Genomic DNA, 25,341 nt, shown 5'->3' on the forward strand with positions numbered 1-25,341 from the left:
CTTGAAAACAGCGGCAGGAAAGGCACCATATCAAGTAGGAACAAAGGATGATCTTTGGTTCTTCTCTTTAGATTCGTGGGGCGGAGGGATGAGCCAGGTTTCCTCTGTACGGGCCCCGCGCCTGGAGGACTGCAGCCCAGCCGCTGTCCTAGGCTGACTCGGAACCCTGGCTTCATCTCCCGAGAGCAGGGAGCTCATTTTCCCTCTGAACTCACAGCCTGCTGCCAGCAGAGAGGCGGGGCCTGCAGAAGCGGCTGCAGGACCGTTATGGGCATTGGAGGAGACTCTTCCATTAGTCTCCGGGTCCTGGGGGGCCCAGCAGGTAGGAGGTGGAGAGATGGAGGGAGGGCGGGCTGTGTGCTGCACCACTTTGGACTCCCTAGCAGCGCTGCTGTGCTATCTGCACCCGCCTGCCCACGCCCGGTCACAGTGGCTGCAGTTGGTGAGGGACCGTCCAGAAAAGAGAATGTTATGACCCTTGAGAAGGAGGGGCCTTGAGGATCACAGCTACTCTCCCCACCTCCTCTTAAAGGTAAGCGAGCTGGTCCTGAGCAGAGACGACCGCCCCAGGTCACGCAGGCCGGAAGAACAGCAGCTGGGGACAGAAATGAAAACGTCCCGCTCCCAGGGCGCTGCCCCTGCACCAGCTGCCCTCGCTCCGTTTCCTCCTCTCTCTCCCTTCCCCCGTCACTGCTCCGTCTGTATCCCGCCTTTTCCGACTGCTTCAGCCATGACCACAGCTGCAGGGACACCCGCCACGCCAGCAACTCCCATGCCCCTGCCACCCCCCACCATGCAACGTGCTTAACCCAGCTGGGCGCTGAGGGGCTTGTGGCCTCTGACCCTGTGGCCATCGCCTGACCGAAGCTCCCTGCATGTCATCAGGCGGAAGCTGCAGTCTGGAGGCCAGGAGTGGGTTTGGCCGGGACACGCGGCAGACCAGGCTCGCTGAGCCTCTGCCCGGGCACTGGGCGTTAGTAACTCCCAGGGCACCGGCGAGGCTGGCCCTTGTCCCACGAGCCTGATTCTCAGATTCCAGACCTGCTTCCCTGGCACGAGAGCACTGTGGAGGCCCCTGGACTGTGTGTGGGTTCATCTGACAAGCTTAAGGGCTGACTTGTATCCTGAGCTTCTCCTGCTGCCTGCCGCCCTGGTGCTATACCCCGCCCCCCATCGCCTCCAAGGCACAGTTATTGCTTCCTTCTTCCACCACTGTACCTGGTATGACATCTACTCCAACATCCAGCAAGCTGTAGTGCAGTGACCTGCTTAGTCTCTGTCTCCTTGAGGGGAGAACCTGTCTCCAGCACCCAAGGATGCTGGTGCTTCAGGGCCTCTGTCATTGCTGGCTGGCTGGGGTCCTGGACACCTGGGATGCAAATCTGGGTGCAAAGGGGAGGATGGGAGACAGAGCATGGCTCCCCCAGCCCCAAACTTCTCCCCTCCCCCTCCCTTTTCCCCCTCTAGCTGGGACCACGGGTGACCAGGGCAGCTGCTGGTTCCCTGTTATGTCACAGCCCTCAACTAACCAGAGCCTGGCAAGACCTCGAGGTGGGTGTGAGGGGGCCCTGGAGCGTGCCTGACAAGCTGGATTTCCAGAGTGACCCATCCTGGTAGGAGCATTTTCTAGCGTGTGTCTGTGGAACACTGGGTCCTTGCTGTGCTCTGGGAATAAAAGGTTCTGAGACCATCCAAGTGTGGGAAAGGCTGCTGACTTACAGGCATATCCCTGTTGAAACTTCACAGCACTGAGTATTAAAAGCTCTGAGTGACGCTACAGTAAGAAATGTGAATTATAAAACTGTGAAACCAAAAGCTAAATACTAGGGGAGAAGCCCCTCCGCTGACCCAGAAGTGAACCGGGTGCCTCGGGGGAGAGCCCGGCCTCCCCGGGGCCTGGGCTTCTGTCCTCACAGACAACACTACACTCCGTCCACCCACCTGGGCTCAGGCCGTCAGCCCCTCTCCTCTGTGTTTTGTCTGTGCCCACTTGCAATTTCTAAAAAAACGAAGAAACAGTTTGAGCCCAGACAGAGCTGGCCAATGAAATGCCAAGCTGGAGCATTACAGCATCAGCGAGGCCGCCCATTGGCTGGCTGGCCCTGAGGAGATGGCTGCAACTCCCCAGCCCCTCCCCTCATCCCCAGCCTTAAGAGGCTTCCGTGAGGACTCGGGGTGCTGGAAAAGTCGAGATGCCCTTGGCTGTGGGCCCCCTTAGCCTGTCAGCCTGTCCATCCTGCAAGCCTGTGGTGGGGCACCCCTGCCTTCCAGCCTTGGTCTCACATCACCGGATCCTGGGCTGAGACCCGCAGTGCCATACTTCTGTCACAGTGGTGTTTATGCCCAACCCGGGGCAAGGGTGCTGGGATGTTTTCCTCTTTGAGCAGATTAACCCTTCCTTCAAAGTTAGCCCAGGTCCCCTTTCCACTAAGGAACCCCCTCTGCCTGCCCCTGCTGACATTAATCTCCTCTTAAGCTCTCAGTAACTCATTCGTTGTTGGTACCCATCATTTGGCACTTGTTGCAAATGTTGTATTGTGGTGCAATGCAACACCCATTCCTCCTTTCTACCATTATATAAAACCTGATTTTAGCTGGGCACACATATTCTGCCATAAAGACTACATTCCCAGTTCCCTTAAACTAGCTGTGACTGAGTTCTGGCCAATGGCAGGTTCATGTTCAGCTTCAAGAAAATGTTCCTAAAGGGAGGAGGTGCGCCCTCTAATGTACCTTCCACTCTCTTGATGGCTGGAATGGAGATATGATATCTGGAGCTCAAGCAGCCATCTTGGGCTATGAGGGAGCACACTAGGATTGGGGAATAGTGAGATAGAAGAAGCCTGGTCCCTGATGATTTGGGAAACAGCATATCAGCCCTGGACTGCCTACCTCTGGACATACATTTTTATGTGTTATCAGGTATTTTGGGGGGTATATGATTGTATTAACCAGGGCTCTCCAGAGAAACAGAACTAATAAGGTATGTGTATATCAATAAAGAGAGATTTATTTTAAAGAATGGGCTCACATGATTGTGGAGGCTGAAAAATCTGAAATCTGCAGACCCAGGGAAGAGCTGACGTTGCAGCTTGAGTCCAAAGCCAGTCTGCAGGCAGAATTCCCTCTTCTTCAGAGGACCTCACTCAGTATTTTCTCTTAAGGCCTTCAACTGATTGGACGAGGCCCCCCACATAATGGAGGATAATATGCTCTACTCAAAGTCTACTGATTTAAATCTTATTTGCATCTAAGAAATACCTTCACAGCAACATCTAAGCTGGTGTTTGACCCCAAAGTGTTTACTATGTCTGTTATGGGCTGAATTATGTCCCCTCCAAATCCTTATGTTGACGTCTTAGGCCCCCCTACTTTGGAATATGACTGCATTTGATGATAAGCTCTTTAAAGAGGTGATTAAGTTAAAATGAGCCTGCTAGGGTGCATCCTGATCTGGTCTGACAGATGTCCTTAACAGAAGAGGAGATTAGGACACACAGAGGGACAGCAGGCGTATGGGTGTACAGAGGGATGAGCATGTGAGGACACAGCGAGAAGGCGGCTGTCTGCTCTCCAAGGAGAGAGGCCTCAGGAGAAACCAACTCTGCTGCCACCTTGATCTTGTACTTCCAGCCTCCAGAACTGGGAGGAAATACACTTCTGTTTTTTAAGTCAGCCAATCTGTGGTGTTTTTTATGACAGCCCAAGCATATGAACACACCTGACCTAGCCAAGTTGGCAATAAAATGAACCCTCACGACGGTGCTTCATTTTTATTTATTTATGTTTTTTGCGGTACATGGGCCTCTCACTGTTGTGGCCTCTCCCGTTGCGGAGCACAGGCTCCGGACGCGCAGGCTCAGCGGCCATGGCTCACGGGCCCAGCCACTCCGCGGCACGTGGGATCTTCCTGCACCGGGGCACCTGCGTCCCCTGCAACGGCAGGCGGACTCTCAACGACTGCGCCACCAGGGAAGCCCCTGCGACGGTGCTTCTTTACCGTGACTGTGGGGACTTTGGAGCCAGGCACGATTTGTTCATCTCTGGGGGTCAGGCAAGTTCTCATACCGTGCAAGGAGCCTGGGCTCCGGATTCTTCGGTGCTGGGGGGTGATGGACGGTGGTAAGTAGGGGAGTGCCATGGTCAAATGTGGGCTTTGGAGATTCTCTCTGGACCCACTGACAGGTAGAGGAGGGCGAGCCTGCAGTCAGGGAGGTCGGTTTAGAAGCTGGCACAGAAGAACAGAGAGATGCCAAGGGACAGTGCCAAGGGTAAGAGGACAACGTAGTAGCGGACCGACCTGCTAAACTGGGGAGGAGGCGGTCTAGGAGGAATTCCACGTGTCCAGGTTGAGAGGCTGGGTGGACGATGACGCCACCAACCAAAGCAAAGCATGCAGGTCACTTTCTCCTTCACGGTGGGCAGGGGTGGGAGCGGGGCAGCAGTTCATCAGGTCTCAGGCATGCTGAGCTCTATACGCCTGGGGGACGTCACGGAGGGCTTGCGGGGGCAGTTTCATGGGCCAGTTCGGAGCTCAAGGGGCAGTCTGGTTGGAAACCCAGATTTCTATGTCTGTTTCTATCCAGCAATTAAATTTCTAGGAGCAGCGAACTTTCCCACCATACATGCATGTCTCAAAATTTCCTCAACATGCATGGCTCTGTGGTTTTTCTTTCTTTTTTTAAAAATTGTCAATATAATGTAAATTTCAGAAAAGAATCAGGCACTTTGAAGACCCCCCTGCCACCTGAGAAAAGCCCAGTTTCATAGCAAACATAACTCACGTTTTATTGGCTCGGGGTCTGTCTTTCTTTTATTCAGAATCTTTGGCTCTCTCCCACCTAATATCCGGACTACCTTAGTGTTCAAAGGGGCCTGCCCTTGGGCTGCATGGGGAAGTCTGGCTATGCTTCTAAAGGCAGATTTCCCTAGAAAAAGCTTTCTTTCCCCATCTGGAACTTTCTCCCAGGAGCCAACACCCATTCCTGATGAAGGCCTCCCAGTATCCCGCCCGGAACCAGCAAGTAGGGAGAGAGCAAAGTGGGATCAGGTAGTGGCCTGGACCTTTAGAACCTGCATTTGAATGTCTCCTGCTGACTGTGACCCAGGCAAGCCTCTGTCTCTCTCATTACCGAGCACCTGCTCTGTGCCAGGTCCGCGAGCTCTCTGGCGACATCTGGGCCTCACCATCCTCGTTTAACAAAGGAGGTCAATATACCTGCCCTGCAGAGTAATTGTCACACATAAAATGAAGTAATAAATGTGGAAGGGCCTCTCACCATGCCTGCCTTGGAGTGGAAAGTCCGTCACTATCAGGGCATTCTGTGTCTGAAAACCTCACCTCTAATTACTCTCTTTTCCTCCCCAGTTAAACACAAAAGTGGCGGCAGCAGCAGCAGCAGCAGAATGCAGCCCAATGTGCTTGTTCTAAGCACTCCCCACTGGAGGAGCGCCGGCCTCCTTGCTGAGTTAGGGACGACAGGCTCCTGGGCCTCGTGGGAAGCCCCGAGCTGCTTGATTGGTTGGTTCCCATCGCTGCATCCTGTTCTGAAGGCTTCTCGTTTGGGGAATTCACATGCTAAGGCAATGGTGTATCACCCCCAATCTAGCAGGTGCGACAGTCACCCCACCTGGCAGGAAATGAAATAGGGAGTTGGGTTAACTCACTGTTACCCAGCAGGGGCTTCTAGCCCCCAAAGACTGACGAAGCTGGGGTCTCCCCTACAGGGGAGGGGGCTCCTTGTGGGGAGGCCTTCGTTCCTTCCGGCTTCTCAGAGGAAATGCAGAAATCGCAGGGAAGCACCGTTGGGCCCCGCTGGCCCTGCTCTTGGGACGAGGTTCCTCCTCTGTGTCTGCCATGCAACAGAGCAGCCTCCTTAAGGCCCCTCTACCTGCAGATGCCTCTGATGAGGACATCGCTGTCTGGCTATTTCTTTCTGCAAACGCTGATGACATCCTGAGCACCTTTGCTGAGTGAACCTTCGCGAACTAGCTCTGAATTCCTCCTCGTCTTGGTAGAGCCACGTGGGCTCGTCCTGAGCTGTTTTCCATACAATCCTCAGAATGACGGTGGTGGTGATGAAGGTGCTAATGATGTTGTAGAATCCGCAGTAGCTCCGTTTATTGCCCTGTTTGGCTTAAGAGCTGGCAGGTCACCAAGGCCGGGCTGGCGTGCCTCGCGCGCACTGTACCACTTAGTTTCCCCACTATACAGCCCGGTAGGCAGCCACTATCATCAGTCCGCTTTTTTTTTTTTTTTTTTAATTTTATTTTATTTATTTTTTATACAGCAGGTCCTTATTAGTCATCAGTTTTATACACATCAGTGTATACATGTCAATCCCAATCTCCCAATTCATCCCACCACCACCACCACCACCCGCCACTTTCCCCCCTTGGTGTCCATACGTTTGCTCTCTACATCTGTGTCTCAGTTTCTGCCCTGCAAACGGTTCATCTGTACCATTTTTCTAGGTTCCACATATATGCGTTAATATACGATATTTGTTTTTCTCTTTCTGACTTACTTCACTCTGTATGACAGACTCCAGATCCATCCACGTCTCTGCAAAGGACCCAATTTCGTTCCTTTTCATGGCTGAGTAATATTCCATTGTATACATGTACTACATCTTCTTGGTGGGAATGTAAACTGATACAGCCACTATGGAGAACAGTATGGAGGTTCCTTAAAAAACTAAAAATAGAACCTACCATATGACCCAGCAATCCCACTACTGGGCATAGACCCAGAGAAAACCATAACTCAAAAAGGGACAAGTACCACAATGTCCATTGCAGCTCTGTTTACAATAGCCAGGACATGGAAGCAACCTAAGTGTCCATCGACAGCCCCGCTTTTGAAACAAGGATTCAAAGAGGTGAAGAACTCGCCCAAGGCCACACAGCCAGCAGTGGCAGAGCCACTGGTACCCAGGCCTGTCTGCGTGAAGCTGGTGCTTGGCCGCACCCCTGGCAGTGGGGCCGTCCTTGCTGGTGGCAGGGCTGCCTGAGCATCCTGGGCTCTGGCGGGAGCGGCCTCCTTCCTGCAGGGCCTCCTTGGGCAGGGGTGGAGGAGGGGTGGCCCGGCTCAGCTCTGCCAGCAGGGGGGACAGAGCGGGGAGGCGGGCTGTCTATTGATTGACTGAAATTGGATTTGTTGACACAAACTGGCAGCATTTCACGGTGATGAAAGGGTTGCCCACCGGCCTCATAACAAGCAGAGATTTCCCTGAGGGCTGCTGGAGCCGCTGGTGTGCTGCTTCGTCAGGAGAAGAAAGCAATTAGGAGGACAGGGGAGGTTATTAGGCCTTATTGCTCCCCTCAGCTCCTGCGTCCGCTGCGTGGGGGAGGCACGGATTTCAGGCTCCCCAGGCTGCGTGCTGAGTCCTGTTCCCGCCGCATCCACTGCGCGCTGCCCAGCTGGGGACAAAAAACTCGCAGGCACTGAGTCCAAAGCAGGAGGAGAAGGCACACCGGATTCAGGTCACCAGAAGAAACCGGCAGGTGAAACCAGCATTTGCCAACTTTAAAGATTACATTGCTGCATTCTAGACACAAATCCATGAATGCACGACACACACATCTCTCTACCGTGCTTTCTCCATCCCTTTTCACGTTTTGTCACCTTAAAAGTATTCAGACTGGTATAGTTTATTATTTATTTATTTATTTTTATTTATTTTTTGGCTGCGTTGGGTCTTCGTTGCTACGCGCGGGCTTTCTCTAGTTGTGGCGAGCGGGGGCTGCTCTTCGTTGCGGTGCGCGGGCTTCTCATTGCAGTGGCTTCTCTTGTTGCAGAGCACGAGTTCTAGGCGCGTGGGCTTCAGTAGTTGTGGCACGTGGGCTCAGTAGTTGCGGCCCATGGGCTCTAGAGCGCAGGCTCAGTAGTTGTGGCGCACGGGCTTAGTTGCTCCGCAGCATGTGGGATCTTCCTGGACCAGGGCTTGAACCCGTGTCCCCTGCATTGGTAGACAGATGCTTAACCACTGCACCACCAGGGAAGCCCCCAGACTGGTATAGTTTAAAAGACATATTCAGGTAAGATGGTCCACTATACACGTCTGCAGAGGGACAGGTGAAGGAGACAGACGAGAGGAGGATGTACTTCCGTAGGGGACTCACTGCATTGCGTTAGTGACTGTTACTGGGACCTCAGAGATGCACAGGAGTGTGGGTGAGCAGATTAGGGTGGGTAACGGACTACCAGGAATGATGTCAACTCACATTTGTGTAAATGTTATAGCTAACAGAGCACTTTCACTGACATGGCTTTATTTTTTATTGTTGTGATAAAATAGACATAATATTTTCCATCTTAATCATTTTAAGTGTACAGTTCTGTGCCATTAAGTTCATTCATATTGTTCTGCTACCATCACCACCATCCACCCACAGAAATTTGTCATCTTCTCAAACTGAAACTCTGTCCCCATTCGATACTAACTCCTGTTCCCCCTTCCCCAGCCCCTGGCAACCACTGTTCTTTCTGTCTCTACGAACTTGACTGCTCTAGGAAACTCACACAATATTTGTTTTTTATTGACTCGCTTATTTCACTGAGCACAATGTCTTCAAGTTTCATCCACTTTGTAGCGTGTTCCAGAATTTCCAAAGCTGAACCATACACCGTTGTCTGCATAGACCATGTTTTGTTTATCCGTTCATCCATCAATGACACTTGGGCTGTTTCCGCCCTTTGGCTATTGTGAAAAATGCTGCTATGAACATGGGTGTATAAATATCGGGTCGAGACTCTGTTTTCACTTTCTTTGGTCGTGGACCCAGAAGAGTACTTGCCGAATCGTACGGTAATTCTATTGTCATTTTTTGAAGAAGTGCGATACCATTTTCCACAGCGGCTGTACCATTTAACATCCCTACCACCAACGCACAAGGGTTCTGATCTCTCCACATCCTTGCCAAAACTTGCTATTTTCTGTCTTTTTTTGATAGTAGCCATCCTAATGTATACAAGTGGTAACTCACTGTGATTTGGATTTGCATTTTCCTAATGATTAGTGATGGTGAGCATCTTTTCATATACTTGCTGGTTATTTTTACATTTTCTTTTGAGAAATGTCTATTCAAGCCCTTTGCCCGTTTTTTGAGTTGTTTGTTTTAGTTATGTTGCTTTATTTTGATTCTTACAATGGCTGGGGCTAGAGTTATGGATAAACCCTGTTTTACAGAGAGGAAAATGAGAGTCACAGATGTTTGGGAACTTGCCTGAGGTTTCCCAGAGGGCAGGTGGGAAGGAAGGCAGGCCTTTGGGCTCTCAGCTCTGTGACTTTCGGAGCCTCTTTCTGGTGGCCTCCGGAACTGCTGACGGGGTTAGAGCCACTCAGGCTGAAAAGGAGTAGCTGCTGGCCACACCTGTGGGGGCTGACAGGTGCCTCATGGGAGGTAAGGAGTAAGCAGGCAGGTGTAGGAGGAGGACGGTCAAAAGCAAGGGATGCACGTCATCTATTGTATCCATGCCTGCATACGCGCAGGCGATCAACAAACATTTGCTAAGTGTTAGGCGCTATTCCAGGCTGAGAAGTCGGAGGTGAACCGGCCACTGCCTTCGTGGCGTTTATATGTTCGAGCCTCCCTCACGTGGCTGCTGAGCCCTCAACATGTGGCTCATCTGCACGAGAAGGGCTGTAAATGCACCAGAACTCAAAGCTGAGACCAAAAATGTAAAGGAGCTCATGAATACTTTGTTTCTATTGGTTATGTGTTGAAATGATAATATTGTGGGTATCTTGGGCTAAATAAAATATATTATTGAAATTGATTTCACCTGCTTCTTTCTGCCTTTTGATGTGTGGCGACTATAAAATGTAAAATGTATGTGACTCGTGTTGTATTTCTACCAAACGGCACTACTCCAGCGAGAGACAGGGACAGTAAGTAAATAAGCAAATAGACGGCTACTGCCGGATCAGGAAACGATAAATCGAGTGGAGGAGAGTAAAGCAAGCTTGGCGGAGGGCGGGGCTGATGGGAGATGCTCTTCTCGGTGGGTGGTCTCTCTGAGGAGACTGTGGCTGGGCAGAGACTTGGGTGGGGGGTGGACAGGGCAGGGGCTGGGGCGGGGTGAGCGTGGGGAGAGGGCCGGGGAGGGAGGCTGGCGAGGCAGGTGCACCAGACCCTGGAGCAGCCTGTGGTGCACACAGATCCACGGCCTTGGTGACTGACAGAGGACCCAGGGGATGAGTGAGCGCAGGGACAGAGTCCCCATGAGGTGCTGAGCCAGCGAGACTAGGGGGGTGTTAGGGGCTGATGGTTAGGGATGGAGAGAGGACCCGTGATGAGTTCAGAATTCATGTCCGCTGCCACACATTTGAATAGATACGTGCAGTTCACGTTTGGAGATAAAGGTCTGGAGCTTGGAAGAGACTCTGAGGCTGAAAGTACACGGCATTAGAGGTCACCTTGCAGGACGCCCTTGAATCCATGAGCACAGACATGGTGCAGACTGGTCGCCAGGGCATGATAACTGGTCAGATCCGGTGTGAGTCCTGGGTCTGCCGCTTCCCACCATCCTGTGCCTCTTCGCCTGTGTATCGACTATAGACGCCACCGACCCTTCTGAGGCTCCTCCCATTTCCTCTCCCTGAATGTGGGCTGACCCTCGGACGGCCCGGCCAGTGCACGCAGAGGAGGTGATGCTCCGCTTGTCCAGGCCCAGCCCTGAGAGGAGTGTGGCAGTACCTGCCTCATCGCTTGGAGCCCCAAGCCCTTTGCAGAGACTCACCTGTCCTGAGGCCGCCATGTTGTGAGGAAGCCCCCCTGCCCCCTCGTGAAGGGGCGGGATGGGGAGACAGAGAGAAATGCCCGAACAGCCCGCAGCCATTCAAGACGCTCCCGCTGAGGCCCTAGACATCATGGGACGGAGATGAGCTCTCCTTGCTCTGCCTCCTTCAAATTTATGAGCCACAGAACGATGAGATATAAGAATAATAAGTTGGTTTAAACTACTAAGTTTTGCAGTAGTTTATTCAGCAATAGATACGCAGAACAATATATAAAATGGGATAATACTTCTTTTTTATTTGATTTTAGGGAGGATGATAGGAAATTTGAAGCACGGTTTTTGGCTCCGGATAGGTACTACATAAACATTCTTTTTCTTTCCCTCGTACAGCTTATATTTTAAAGTCAAAAATCTATCTTGTCTTAGTTTAGCCTTGCAGAATAGCACAGAAGAAACTGAAGTCCTATTTCATGTCATATATATTCTTTTAAATGTGTGGAAATGGCTCTCATGAAATCATAGGCTATATTCCCTATACTGGATTGCATATCTCCCCTTGTTTACACTGGTGTCAAGTCACATTTTCCTGGTCACTTCCTAGAATCTGTTGTATCTTAAAATTCCCATTTGGATGTGTTGCTTAGAAGGACCACCGCAGATGTGGTGAGTGCAGCCCTGGGCACGATGAGAACATCCCCCCCTTCACCTGGACACATCACAACCCTGACCCTGCTGGCGGATTGGAGAAACACCTCATGCCTTTAGGATTTTGATTCTGTTAGGCAATGTATTTGCCATCATTCCTAGTTTCAAGACGACACAGATTTGATCAATTATACCATCTCTCTTCTTTTCCAGCTCATTTATAGAAATGTTGGGTAAGACTGGGATGGGTAGAACCAATAGAGTTCTCACCATGTACTGACACTTGCTCATTCATCGGCCCCGCTAGGCGTGTTTTGTCAAGCAGTTATGTGTGAATCACCCAACACTCAGTCCTCCAGCCCACATTTCCCCCATCTGTTTAGGGGAATATTCAATCTAGCTCCTTAGCATATATTATCTACTTTTGTCCTATTACAATACCTGGTGTCGTTTGCCTACCTGTGTTAGGTGCCACCACAGGCAGGGGCCACGTCCTACTTTTCTTCTGTTGACACCTGTGTTGAATGTGCCAGATGTACCCAGGGAGCCCTTGGATGCCTGAAACTTTCAGTCACACCGCTCAATCGATATGCCTGTTTTCTTTTTTTCTTCTTTTTTTCAATAGGTTGTACATGTCTTTATTTTTATTTTTTGTCTTTTTTTATTGAAGCGTACTTGATTCACAATGCTGTGTTAGTTTCAGGTGTACAGCAAAGCAGCAAAGTGATTCAGTTTTATATATATATATATATATATATATATATATATAAATAAAACTGAATTATATATATAATTTTTTTTTCTTTTGTGGTACGCGGGCCTCTCACTGTTGTGGCCTCTCCCGCCGTGGAGCACAGGCTCCGGATGCGCAGGCTCAGCGGCCATGGCCCACGGGCCCAGCCGCTCCGCGGTACGCGGGACCCTCTCGGACCGGGGCACGAACCCGCGTCCCCTGCATTGGCAGGCGGACTCCCAACCACTGCGCCACCAGGGAAGCCCTATATATATAATTTTATATATTTTATATATATGTACAATCTGTTCTTTTTCATAGTCTTTTCCATTATAGGTTATTACAAAATATTGAGTATAGTACAGTAGGCCCTTGTTGGTTATCTATTTTATTTTTTTTATTTAATTTTGTTGTTTAGTTTTTATTTCATAATCATAAACTTAACTTTGCAATTCAGCTAAACTTGGAGGGAGATAAAGGCAATGTGGAGCCCAAAGAACTGCAGTGAGAGCACAAAGATGATAGGATATTCCAAGCAGATGGAGGCGAAGGGGCGCCCTCCTGAGAGCTACAGAAGGAATGGTCTGGTGGTTAAGATACAACACAGTCAAATTTATTAGATTTGTCCACAGTCAGCAATGGTGATCTCCTTGCCATTCTTGGACCCAAAGCGCTCCATGGCTTCCACGATATTCACGCCCTCTTTCACCTTGCCCCAAACCACACGCTTGCCACCCAACCACTCAGTCTTGTCAGCGCAGATGAAAAACTGGGAACTGTTTGTGTTGGGGCCAGCATTTGCCGTGGACAAGATGCCAGGACCCGCATGCTTCAGGAGGAAATTCTCATCATCAAATTTCTCCCCATAGATGGACTTGCCACCAGTGCCATGATGGAGTGTGAAGTCACCACCCTGGCACAGAAATCCCGGAATTATTCTGTGAAAGCAGGACCCTTTATAACCAAAGCATTTCTCCCCAGTGCTCAGAGCACGAAAGTTTTCTGCTGTCTTTGGAACTTTTCCTGCAAACAGCTCGAAGGAGATGCGACCCAAGGACTCGCCGTCGATGGCAATGTCGAAGAACACGGTGGGGTTGACCACGGCTGAGCAGCGCGGGAGGCTCCGGGGTAGCGGCGTCTGCAAGGCTGGCCATCTGTTTTATGTCTAGTGGTGTGTGTATGTCGATCCCAAACCCCTAATTTATCCCGCCCCCATCTTTCCCCTTTGGTAACCATAAGTCTGTTTTCTATGTCTGTGAGTCTATTTCTGTTTTGTAAATGCATTCACTTGTATCATTGTTTAGATTCCACCTGTAAGCGATATCATATGATATTTGTCTTTCTCCGTCTGACTTATCTCACTTAGTATGATCATGTCTAGGTCCATCCATGTTGCTGCAAATGGCATTATTTCATTCCTTTTTATGGCTGAGTAGTATTCCATTATATATATACACAGATATGCCTATTTTCCTATTTATGCCTGTTCTGCCCCCATAGCATATTTTTGCTCATAATTATTTAATATGTAGGGTGTGTGGGGAAAAACCTCAGTTTGATTTAAATTCTTTTTTTTTTTTACATCTTTATTGGAGCATAATTGCTTTACAGTTGTGTGTTAGTTTCTGCTTTAAAACAAAGTGAATCAGTTATACATATACATATGTTTCCATATCTCTTCCCTCTTGCATCTCCCTCCCTCCCACCCTCCCTATCCCACCCCTCTAGTGGGTCACAAAGCACCCAGCTGATCTCCCTGTGCTATGCAGCTGCTTCCCACTAGCTATCTATTTTACATTTGGTAGCGTATATATGTCCATGCCTCCCTGTCGCTTCGTCCCAGCTTACCCTTCCCCCTCCCCGTGTCCTCAAGTCCATTCTCTAGTAGGTCTGTGTCTTTATTCCTGTCTTACCCCTAGGCTCTTCATGACATTTTTTTCCCCTTAAATTCCATATATATGTGTTAGCATATGGTATTTGTCTTTCTCTTTCTGACTTACTTCACTCTGTATGACAGACTCTAGGTCCATCTACCTCACTACAAATAACTCAATTTCATTTCTTTTTATGGCTGAGTAATATTCCATTGTATATATGTGCCACATCTTCTTTATCCATTCATCCAATGATGGACACTTAGGTTGCTTCCATCTCCTGGCTATTGTAAATAGAGCTGCAATGAACATTTTGGTACATGACTCTTTTTGAATTATGGTTTTCTCAGGGTATATGCCCAGTAGTGGGATTGCTGGGTCATATGGTAGTTCTATTTGTAGTTTTTTAAGGAACCTCCATACTGTTCTCCATAGTGGCTGTACCAATTCACATTCCCACCAGCAGTGCAAGAGTGTTCCCTTTTCTCCACACCCTCTCCAGCATTTATTGTTTCTAGATTTTTTGTGATGGGCATTCTGACTGGTGTGAGATGATATTTCCTTGTAGTTTTGATTTGCATTTCTCTAATGATTAGTGATGTTGAGCATCCTTTCATGTGTTTGTTGGCAGTCTGTATATCTTCTTTGGAGAAATGTCTGTTCGGGTCTTCTGCCCATGTTTGGATTGGGTTTTTTGTTTTTTTGTTATTGAGCTGCATGAGCTGCTTGTAAATTTTGGAGATTAATCCTTTGTCAGTTGCTTCGTTTGCAAATATTTTCTCCCATGCTGAGGGTTGTCTTTTGGTCTTTGATTTAAATTCTTGTTTAAAGGAATCCACATTTAACCCAGGTTGAATCCTTAACGGGTGTATTGCAGAGAAGAGTACGGCAGGAAGAACAGGTTTGCGTTAAGCTTCTCCAGGAGGAAGCTCCCTGTAAAGGTGGGAGAGAAGATGCAGCTCCCCAGAGGAAACCTGCCCACTGAGAACAGGTGGAGCTGACTGGGGAACAGCTGGCCAGTGGCCTGGGAGCTCACAGGTGTTCCCTGAGTGCAAGACTTTTGTTTACGTGCTGTTTAGCCGTGAGCGCAGAGACAGTCAAAGCAGATTTCGGAAGGCCAAATTAAGAAGAGATCATTTTCGTGGTTATAAATCTGTATTTGTTAATAGTGCTTTATTTTTATTGGTTGATTTATTTATGACCAATAAGTGAATTTTAAAATGTCTGTTTTGCTCTGATGAAATTGACATTTACTGAGCCAGTATTAAATAGTGGCTGAAACTCTGGAGCAAATTTAACTAGATCGAAATCCCTACTCCTCCATTCATTACCTTGAGTGGATTATTTTATGTCTTGATGCCTCAATTTCATCATCTGTAAAGTGAGGGTACTTGTTTCACGGGGCTTGTTGGAAGGATTATATTAGGTAACACATGTAAAATGACCGGAATAATGCCTGGCACGTCAGCGTCGTGGTTAAGTGACAAATATTGTTTATTTTAAACACTCAGATGATTTTTCTTGGGGCTCTAAGTAGTCAAATCCTGAAGTTCTTCATTCATAAATTGAAATCGCTGCTATGCATCTCCAAGAAATGCACACAGAGACGAATAAATTGGTTAAGGAACAATTAGGGAGAAAAGAAATTTGGAATCCTTTAGACACGCCCCAACCTCCACAAAGTAAAAGCAAAGTCACTGAAAGTCACAGAAAGAGTAAGTAGATTTAAGGCCCTGCGTTACTGATGCCAGTAATCTTTTCAAACTGAAAAATATCGCCTGCCATTCAGGTTAAATAAATGGAAGGTTTCTGTGGCCTCGCCCCCTCCCCACCAACTTCTGAAATTTAGATTCAGAGTCTTAGATGGGGCTTCAGGAGCAAAATTTTTGATGAACATGGTGGATCATTTCTAAGCTTCCTCTCCCTCGCCCTCCTTCTTTCCTCTGCTTCTATTCATTCTCTCACTCATTCATCTGTGGCTCCTGACACCTGTATTCCTTTCCTAAATTTATGGAATATAGAAGTCACAAAGTTCAGCCGTTTGTTCACCCTGAACCCTGGCACCAAAGGGGTAGATGTGTGACCTGAACCTGGCCACTGGATGCGCTCAGTGGAGCCTGGAATAGGGCGTAAGAGGGGCCAGGATGCAGGGGTCATTTAGGGTTTATAGCTATGGTGGCAGCCCTAGAGGAAGCAGAGGTGCCCTAACGGGCTGATTCCTGCGACATGACCTTCACAAACTTCCATCAGTCACGTCTACTTTTCAAACCTGGCCGACTAGGCTTCCCCCCATCTCCACAAGTACAGCTGACCCTTGAACAACGCGGGTTTGAAGTGCACGGGTCCACTTAGAGCAGATTTTTTTCCATAGTAAATACCATGGTACAACATGGTCTGAGGCTGGTGGAATCCGAGGATGCGGACCCAGAGATGTGGAGGAATCACGTATACAGAGGGCCGACCATAAATTACAGGTGGGTTTTGGACCGCTTGGAGGGTCGTTGCTCCAATCCCTGAGTTGTTCAAGACTCAACTGTACTTCACAGGCTTCTGAGAGATCGTTTTTTCTTGTGTTGACCAGTGTCGGTTCTTGTTTGCAACCAAGAATCCTGAGTAGTTTGTCTGTGGCCCGCAGGTAAAGTGAGTACTGCCTGATATATTCTGAACATTATTGGTCCCAATTATTGTGCAAATAATTCCTCAGTTTGACCATTACTTAAGACCAGTGATATCACTGCAGTAATGCTATGGGGTCTTTCTAGACCTTCAATATTGTTAAGTAGGGAGATAACATGCCTCCTATATAATCTCCTCAAGCCAGTTCTTAATCTTTACATTTTGAAAACATACAGTCCATGACACCCAGTTGTATTTTTGGTCATTCTAAGTAGATGTTATTCACTAATGCCCCATCAGTAGAATGAATGGATACATTTCGATAAGTACCACGTTAGGTTAAAGAGCATTTTCCTGGAAAAAGAAAAAGAACTACAGAGCTGAGAAATATGACATAGGAAAGGGTACATAATAATAGTAAAATAAACACCCAGCCTAAGAGAGAGAACACCAACAGGGCCTTTGAAGGCATCTTTAAGCTCATTCCCAATAAAGGTCTTCTCCCTCCTCCCCAAAATACACTATATTGAAGTTTAATTAATTTATACTTTTCATTATAGTTTTATCACATACATATGTATCCACAAGTAACAAATTGTTTGTTTTGCCTATTTTTTTGCACACTGTACGTATTCTTTAGTCCCTCAGTCTCTCATTCCATGTCTTACTTCTGAGGTGAACCCATTCTAATGTGTACAGCTGTGGTTCACTCATTTTCATGGCTAATATTTCACGGAATAAATATGCTGTCATATATTTATTTTACTGTTGATGAGTATTTGATGTTGATGGACATCTGTTACTGATGGACATTGCTTTTCAATTTTGCTATTACAGTGCTTCTATGAAGATTTCTGTATATATATTTTGGCATATGTGAAAAATTGCTTCTCTGTGGTATGTTCTTAAGAATGGAAGTGGTGCATCATAGAGCGTGCATGAGTTTGACCTCAGTAGATAATGTTATGTTTCTGAAATGGTTATAACAATTTACAATTCCATCACCAACTTCTGAGAGAGTTTTAAAATGTTCACCTTAAGGTCCTTTAATCTTTGCCATATTTATTCCTACATACTTTCTATTTTTGATGCTGTTAGAAGTTGACAATTTTTATTTTGTAGTTTTTACTGTTCTTTGCTGGTATATAGATGTGCAGCCTTTTTTTTTTTTTTTTTTTTTTTTTTTTTGCGGTTCGCGGGCCTCTCACTGTTGCGGCCTCTCCCGTTGCAGAGCACAGGCTCTGGACGCACAGGCTCAGCGGCCATGGCTCACGGGCCCAGCCGCTCCACGGCATGTGAGATCTTCCCGGACCGGGGCACGAACCTGTGTCCCCCACATCGGCAGGTGGACTCTCAACCACTGCGCCACCAGGGAAGCCCTAGATGTGCAGCCTTTTGCATATTGATTTTATATCCAGAAATTTTACTAAACTCAGATTCATTTGGGTTTTCTGAGGCAGACAATCATATCTGGAATTTTTGCCAACTTTGCTTTTTGCTCTGCAGTCCTTCACCTTTTTATTTCTTTTCTTTTTTGATTGCACAATGTAGAACCTTCAGTAAACTTTTTACTGGAAATGTCAATGGCAAGCCTCCTTGTCTTATTCAATTTTAAAGGAAGTGCTTTTAATATTTCACCATTTAGTATAATGTATGCTATATATTTTTATAGACTAAAAAATCACTTTAAGGAAATTTTCTATTTTTAGAGCAAAAAATAAAATGCTAAGGGTATTTTAAAAAATCATGAACAACCGTTACTCATTAATTTTTAACTTACATCTGCTTTAAAATGTTCAAAAGATTTCTGGATTCTTCCCCTCTTCTTTTGTCCTTGAAGGCTGGAATATTGTTTTCATAATTAGCTAAGTAATGTTCACACTCATGCATGCATGCATTCATTCATTCACTCATCAAAACTTCATTGAATGCCTACAAACCGTGAGGTACCTAGGGCGCATAAAAATCTACTAAGATAAGAAAGTCATCAGAAATTAATAGAGATTTCGCATCAGCACTTCATGATTCCTTCAGGTTTTGGCATTGCTCTTCAGAGCCAAGGAGTCAGCCAAAGAAATAATATTCTAAGTGGCCCTGAGATCATAAAAGATAAAAGGAATTACTGGACTTCCCTGGTAGTGCAGTGGTTAAGAATCCACCTGCCAATGCAGGGGACACGGGTTCAAGCCCTGGTCCGGGGAGATCCCACATGCCACAGAGCAACTAAGCCCGTGCGCCACAACTACAGAGCCTGTGCTCTAGAGCCCGCGAGCCACAACTACTGAACCTGCACACCACAACTACTGAGCCCACATGCCTAGAGCCCGTGCTCTGTTACAAAAGAAGCCACTGCAATGAGAAGCCCGCACACCACAATGAAGAGCAACCCTCGCTCACCACAACTGGAGAAAGCCTGAGCGCAGCAACGAAGACGCAAGGCAGCCAAATATAAATAAATAAATTTTTTAAGAAAGGGATTACTGCACTGTGGAGATGTCTGTAGCAAACACCAAGGAATTATGAAACCAGGGAGCCAAGACCTTATTCCTAGAGGCACAGCACTTAGATCTAGAAGATACCCAAGGCCATCTGGTTCAACCAAATGGTGCTCTTTGGGACGGCTATCCAGTCATTGCTTGTATAATTCCAGCCAAAGATGGAACGTTCCATAGATCGTCACTGTGTCTGCTGTAATTGTTAGGATGATTCTTCTTAAACTGAGGTGAACGTTCCTTCCTGCTACTCTTTTTCTAATTATCTCACTATGTCCTGTGCATCCACCAAAAAACATCTGCCTCTCTCTGTGCCAGTCCTTGGCCTAGCAGGATCGAGGTGTGATGTCTCCTCGAGACTTCTCCAATCCAGACTAACCACTCCCAGTTTCTTCAACAGCTCCGCGTGAGGATTCTTTCCTAACTGCCCACCATGCTCCCTTTGGACACACTGCATTTGCCACCATCTCCCCCCAAACTTAGTGCCAGAGTCACATGAAATTCTCCAAGAGTGAGCTGGTCATGGCCAATGTCAGGGATGCTGACAACTTCCGTCTTCCTCACCTCCACCTGTTCCCCCACCTTTCCCACCTTCATTCTCTGAGTCAATCCTTGCCTTTCCCTTTCAAAACCTGGGCACCTTGGAGAGACACATAGGTGTCCTTAGGAGTAAAGGTGGCCCAGGAGAACATCCATCCATTTCTCCAGAGGGATATTGGGCTGTGTGACTAGGGACCCCCTCTCCCCGTGCTCAGGACAGTTCTTTATGTGCTAAGACATTAAGAGGTTTCCCTCCACAGTCCCAGGCAAGAAGACACTGTGTGGTACACGAGTACTGTACAAAATAACTCTTTATAAGAAATGGAATAATGAATGTGTGTTTGTTGGGACGTTCGCCATTCCGTGTGAAACGTAAGCATCAAATAGGCATAGCGTCAAACTGTGGTGCTAGAGTAGCTGTGGGGTCTTGGTTGAACCACCTAAGCTTCTCCCATCCTCAGTTTCCTCTTCGTTCCCCTGGTTTTTTCATCGACTCTAAAGCAGGCGCGACAGTAACCATCACTTGCAAATCAGCCTCCCAGGGAGAGAGACCCCTGTTGGACCTTTGTAAACTGTGACCTGCTGCACTCGCGCAAGCATCCTTGTCACAGGGAGTGTGGTTTGGCAGATAGAAAGAGAATATCGTCAGAACAACAAAACCCCAACTCAAGTGTGTCCTGCCTCTGGCACTCTTAAATTGCTCCACGCACGTGATCCACGCAGATCTTCTTAGATGCAGAATGCTCTAGAGGCCATTAAGACTTTCAGAACAACCTGTTGAATGCTGTCGTATGTATCCTGGTTCTTCGTCAGGTGCGCTCACCTTACAGCCTCCCGGGAGCGTGTATTTAGTCTCCTATTTGGAAATGGGCTTCATTTTCATGAGTTCCTCCATTAGGTCACTCATCCCCCAGCTCGTGGCCTGTCGTCTTATTCGATGTGGACACTCTGACCAGCCAGGCAGCAGAAGGCCCCCAGAAACCCATGCTCTGCACTGAGGTCCCAGTTCCTGCTGTGATCTCTGGTCCCCGCTGCCTCCTACTATGGGGATCTCTTCCTCAACCCTTTTCAGCTTCCAACAGCTCAAGAAGAATAAAAGGTACATAGACAGCCAAGGAAGATAGTAATTTACTAACCTGGACGGATCCAGAAAGGGCTATAAAAGGAACATCCTAGCCTTATGAGGGTCATAAATAATGAAGAGAATTTTCCCATGTTTTATGCAAGTATAATTTTGGGTGGTGAACAGTAAGATGATACACGATACCTATGTATGTTTCCTATCTGAAAATGTGTGCAATTAGCATGTGGAAGATTGTAATTATAGCCTGGTTGGGATTTTGTAGGTGCTAAAATTGATTCCTTGGTTGAATTATTTTGCAATAGACGTAAACCACTAGTTGTACACCTAAACGAAATTGAGTGTGAACAGATCGAATCACTTTTATTTTACCTTGGATAAGAATTTATCGATGCAAATACAACTCCTTAATTAAATGTGGCATAGCCGGGCCTGTAGAGGCCCGCATAAAGGCATTCTGCCACCCTTTAGTGAGGATTTTCATTCTAGAATGATGCCTCGCTATGCTTGGAGAGAATTGTGTGTCTATTACGGAATGTCGGGGTAGTGAGCTGTTTGAGTTCAGTGCCTCTCTGAATCCCAGACGGACTTTGGGTACGTCTTTTTGGGAGAAGTGCTACTGATTTATAGATTATAATTAAATACATCCAAAAGTGAAACTTGCATCACTATTTCTGAAAATAGCCTCTTAATTCATAAGCTTCCAAAGTCTCTCAAGAAGAGGAGAAAGGGGTGAATTGTGGAGACACACTTTTATCCTGATCGATACATGTTAGAGACTTGAGCAGAGAGAAATCATTAATATAAGTGCATTCGTTTCCTAGGGCCGCCATAACAAAGTACCACACGCCAGCTGGCTTAAAAGACAGAAACTTGGGCTTTCCTGGTGGCGCAGTGGTTGAGAGTCCGCCTGCCGATGCAGGCGACACGGGTTCGTGCCCCGGTCCGGGAGGATCCCACATGCCGCGGAGCGGCTGGGCCCGTGAGCCATGGCCGCTGAGCCTGCGCGTCCGGAGCCTGTGCTCCGCAGAAGGAGAGGTCACGGCAGTGAGAGGCCTGCGTACCGCAAAGAAAAAAAAAAAAAAAAAAGACAGAAACGTATTGGCTCACACTTCTGGAGGCCAGAAGTCCAAAATCAAGGTGCCAGCAGGCTGTGCTCCTTCTGAAAGCTGGAGGGGACCCTTCCTTGCTTCCTCCAGCTTCCGGTGGCCGTCAGCGTTCTCGGGTGCTCCTGGGCTTGCAGCTGTATAACTTCCATCTCTGCCCCCATCATCGCGTGGCTTCTCCCTGTGTGTGTCTCTGGCTTCACGTGGGACATGAAGACACCAGGAACCGTGGAGTCGGACGTAGTCTACTCCAGTATATAACCTCATCTTCCCTGACTACCTACAGCCCTGTGTCCACATAAAGTCACACTCTGAGGTACTAGGGGTTCAGACTCCAGCGTGTGTTTTTTGGAGGGGGGGACACACTTTAACCCTTAATAATAAGAAAAACTTATTGTTGCTCAGTTCTATATATCTTCTCAGGGAGGCAAACGGAGATTTCGTGAACAACTTACTGCAGATAAGAATTGCTTGATACTTATAGTCTTCCTTTAATTCTCATTAATCACAGCCCAATCCAGTATAAAAACTATTAACTACCTTGAGGGCTGTGAAAGGATATTGTAAAATGATGGCAATGTCTTACTGTTTCCACTGAGATCAGGACCTGAAGAATGAGGATTCTGCTGCAGTGAGAAAGCATTAAAGGAATATCCATTTGGGTCAAAATGGTCCAGCGTCGCCACACTGGAAATCTGCACCAGTCCCCTTCTCTGGGATGTTTTAGCAAAGTTGGAGGGTTCTTCCCTTCCAGAGATGGATGGAGTGGAGACATTGCTAGAAGAAGGGGTGGGTTGGCCCAGGTTTTCAAACTGTGTTTCACAAAACCTTGAAGTCACAGAAGGCACACGTGTGGTTCTTGAAAGTGTGGCCAGCAGCAGACGTGGTTCATGCACGCAAACCCCTTCACTCTGTAGATGAAAAAGGACTTACTCTGTCCCGTGATTCTCCAGCCACTGAGTATGTTTGGGCTCATCAAGCTATTTATTCACAACAAAGGCTTTTTCCTCTCTAGTCTTTGGCTCGTAACTGGGCTCTCTCCCACTGGTGATGCCTTGATAATACTTGTGTGGTCCAAAGAGCCAGGTTCCCCTGTGTGGCTCTAGTGATTTTTTTCTTATAGTCCAGTGTGTGTGTGTGTGTGTGTTTGTGTGTGTGTGTGTACGTGCACACAGACAATGTGAGCATATGTTCTCAAAGCACAGGAGAAAGATAAACATCTCCTATGTCTTTCTGTGTGTGTGTGTGTGTGTGTGTGTGTGTGTTCTCAAAGCACAGGAGAAAGATAAACATCTCCTATGCCTTTCTAAATTTTGATATTCTATGCTTACATTGTCAGCTCTAAAAACCTATATTTAATACTGGCTTATGGAATGAACTGGACCTGCTAAGTCTGAAGTTATAAAATAGCTCCCCACGCCCCCTTTCACATACCCACACCCAAATTAGTCTTCTGAATTATTCTCCTCTGATTTTGGATGGAATCTTGCTTTTCCGGCTCCTGTCAGATATTAATACATAGTTCCTTTTCGGCAGGTGCATCTATCGCTTTAGTTTGGGAATCCCTGAAAGCAAAGCCTGAGACAGGGCTTGGGAGCAGTTTCTTTAAATGAGAGGTGAAGCAGGAGGTGGGCGTGAGGGCAGGGAGGGTGAGACGGGAAGAACCATGTGTGTCATTGAGATCGCTGCCGTAAGCAGTGGGGATTGATTCTGCTGGGACCTCTGAGACGTCTAGAGGATGCTTCTCGGTGTTGCCCATCTGAGGGATGAGAGGTGGAAGTATTTCTCCGCTCCCTGCTGGTGAGGACTGCCCCTGGTGTGGTAGCACCCTGCACTGCTGGGCTGTGTTGTGCGTGGACTGAAGGGCTCCAAGCTTTTCTGAGAAAGCCCTGGTGCAGAAAGCAGAATGAGCTTGAGTGTGCGTCTGCGTGGAACTATCCCCTGCAGTTGTGCTGAGATCAGAGGTGGGTAAAGGGAGGAGATGCAGGGGAACCACGGGCATCTTCTGCAGCCCGCCCTTTGCACAGCCGGATCCCCTCATCCCTACGTCAAGTCCACTCTGTTACTGAATCTTCAAGGTGATGGCAGGCTATGCTCTCTCAAAAGTGTACGTCCCAAGCTAAAGTTCCAACTTGTGCATCTGGTTCTGAGGCCATGATTAATATTCCCCCATCTCTTTTTCTCTTGCCATTCAGGGGTCTATTGTACAAGTGCTGGGGTGGCTGAGGACAGAGGATGGCTGATATCACTAGCCAGTCCCTCCTGTCGACCTGGCCAGTGAGTGACGGCTCTGTGCTGAATCTTCTCTAGTGACATAAAGCTCCGCACATTTTGTGGCCACTTGCCAGGATCCGTCTACGTGCTTGTTCCCAGACGTCTTTGTCTCTGATCTTCCAAACCTGTCCCTTCTCTCCCCCGACCAACCAGCCAAGCTATTCACTAACCCAGTAGTCTGTGTACATCCTTATCTTAGGACAGTTCTCGGGCCATACAGAGTGGACAGAAGCAGCACACTGCTCACAGCTCTGCCTGCCGGGAAGGTCTCCCCTCACCACTGTCCTTTAGGGTCACCCCTGATAGCGCCATGGTGTTGACAGCAGCCCGCTGTCAGCCAGCACTGACGACTGCAACCAACCCTTCCATGAGCCAGAAACAAGCTGCTTTCCTTCCTTTGCCAATAGATCATAGCAGTCCCACCCCTGCCCCCGTAGTTATAGACGTAAAGCTGCGAGAGGCGTCAGGACGACGGAGGGCGGTGACATGGAGACCTGGGACACCTTGTGCCCCCTGCACTTGCTCAGACGTGACCCTAAACATACCATCTCCATCAGATGCCTGACCGACTCGGTGGATCTGACGATGTCCAACTCATGATGAGCAGTTCCGGTCATATAATCACTTGATGTTCCATTTTCAACTTGATCTCTATTATCTATTATCACTTCAAGAGCTGGTTTTGAAATGGTGAGTCTTTTCACAATAAACGGTCCCTGAAATGGAGTGGCCGTGACCTTACTCTAGTAACCTAGGCATTCTGCACTGCAGATCTCCTGCCAGAGCTTGTCAACGCTCCCTCACAGCGTTTTCTCTCCTCTGGATGTCCCTAGCGCTGGTGGATTTGATCAATTATATGGCCTCAAGAGCAGGGTGGGTTGCACCGAAACCTAGAATTTCTGTAGAGCCTTCTTGTACTTTGGGCCTCATTCACGACTGGCACTCGAGAAATAGGTCAGAGAAATAATATCAAGTACAATACAGGCTGCCCCCCCCCCCAAATCCAAAGCGTCCTCAAGCCACACACCGTTTTATAAGGTGGTAATCATTTAACTTAGAGGGCATGCTCTGGACCACCGACCTCTTAGAGCCTTCACCAATATGTCGGGACTTTGAAAGCCTAAAGGGCTGTCATGTTCTGCCCTCTGACACACATGTGTTTTACTCTAGCATCCAAAGCCCTTGCCACTTCCTATTTGCCACTCCGGTTAGCAGAATGCCAGTAATATAGTAGAG

The 25,341-nt window shown here is 47.8% G+C and overlaps 1 protein-coding gene and 1 pseudogene across 2 annotated transcripts in view; one reads left to right on the forward strand and one right to left on the reverse strand.

Moving 5' to 3' along the window:
- FARS2 (phenylalanyl-tRNA synthetase 2, mitochondrial) overlaps positions 1-25,341 on the forward strand; it is a 474,195-nt gene that overhangs the window by 424,162 nt on the left and 24,692 nt on the right. The window lies entirely within an intron of this gene.
- Positions 12,739-24,417, reverse strand: LOC137232975 (peptidyl-prolyl cis-trans isomerase A pseudogene; annotated as a pseudogene).

Source organism: Pseudorca crassidens, chromosome 10 (assembly GCF_039906515.1).
Source record: "Pseudorca crassidens isolate mPseCra1 chromosome 10, mPseCra1.hap1, whole genome shotgun sequence".
Taxonomy (NCBI): Eukaryota; Metazoa; Chordata; class Mammalia; order Artiodactyla; family Delphinidae; genus Pseudorca; species Pseudorca crassidens.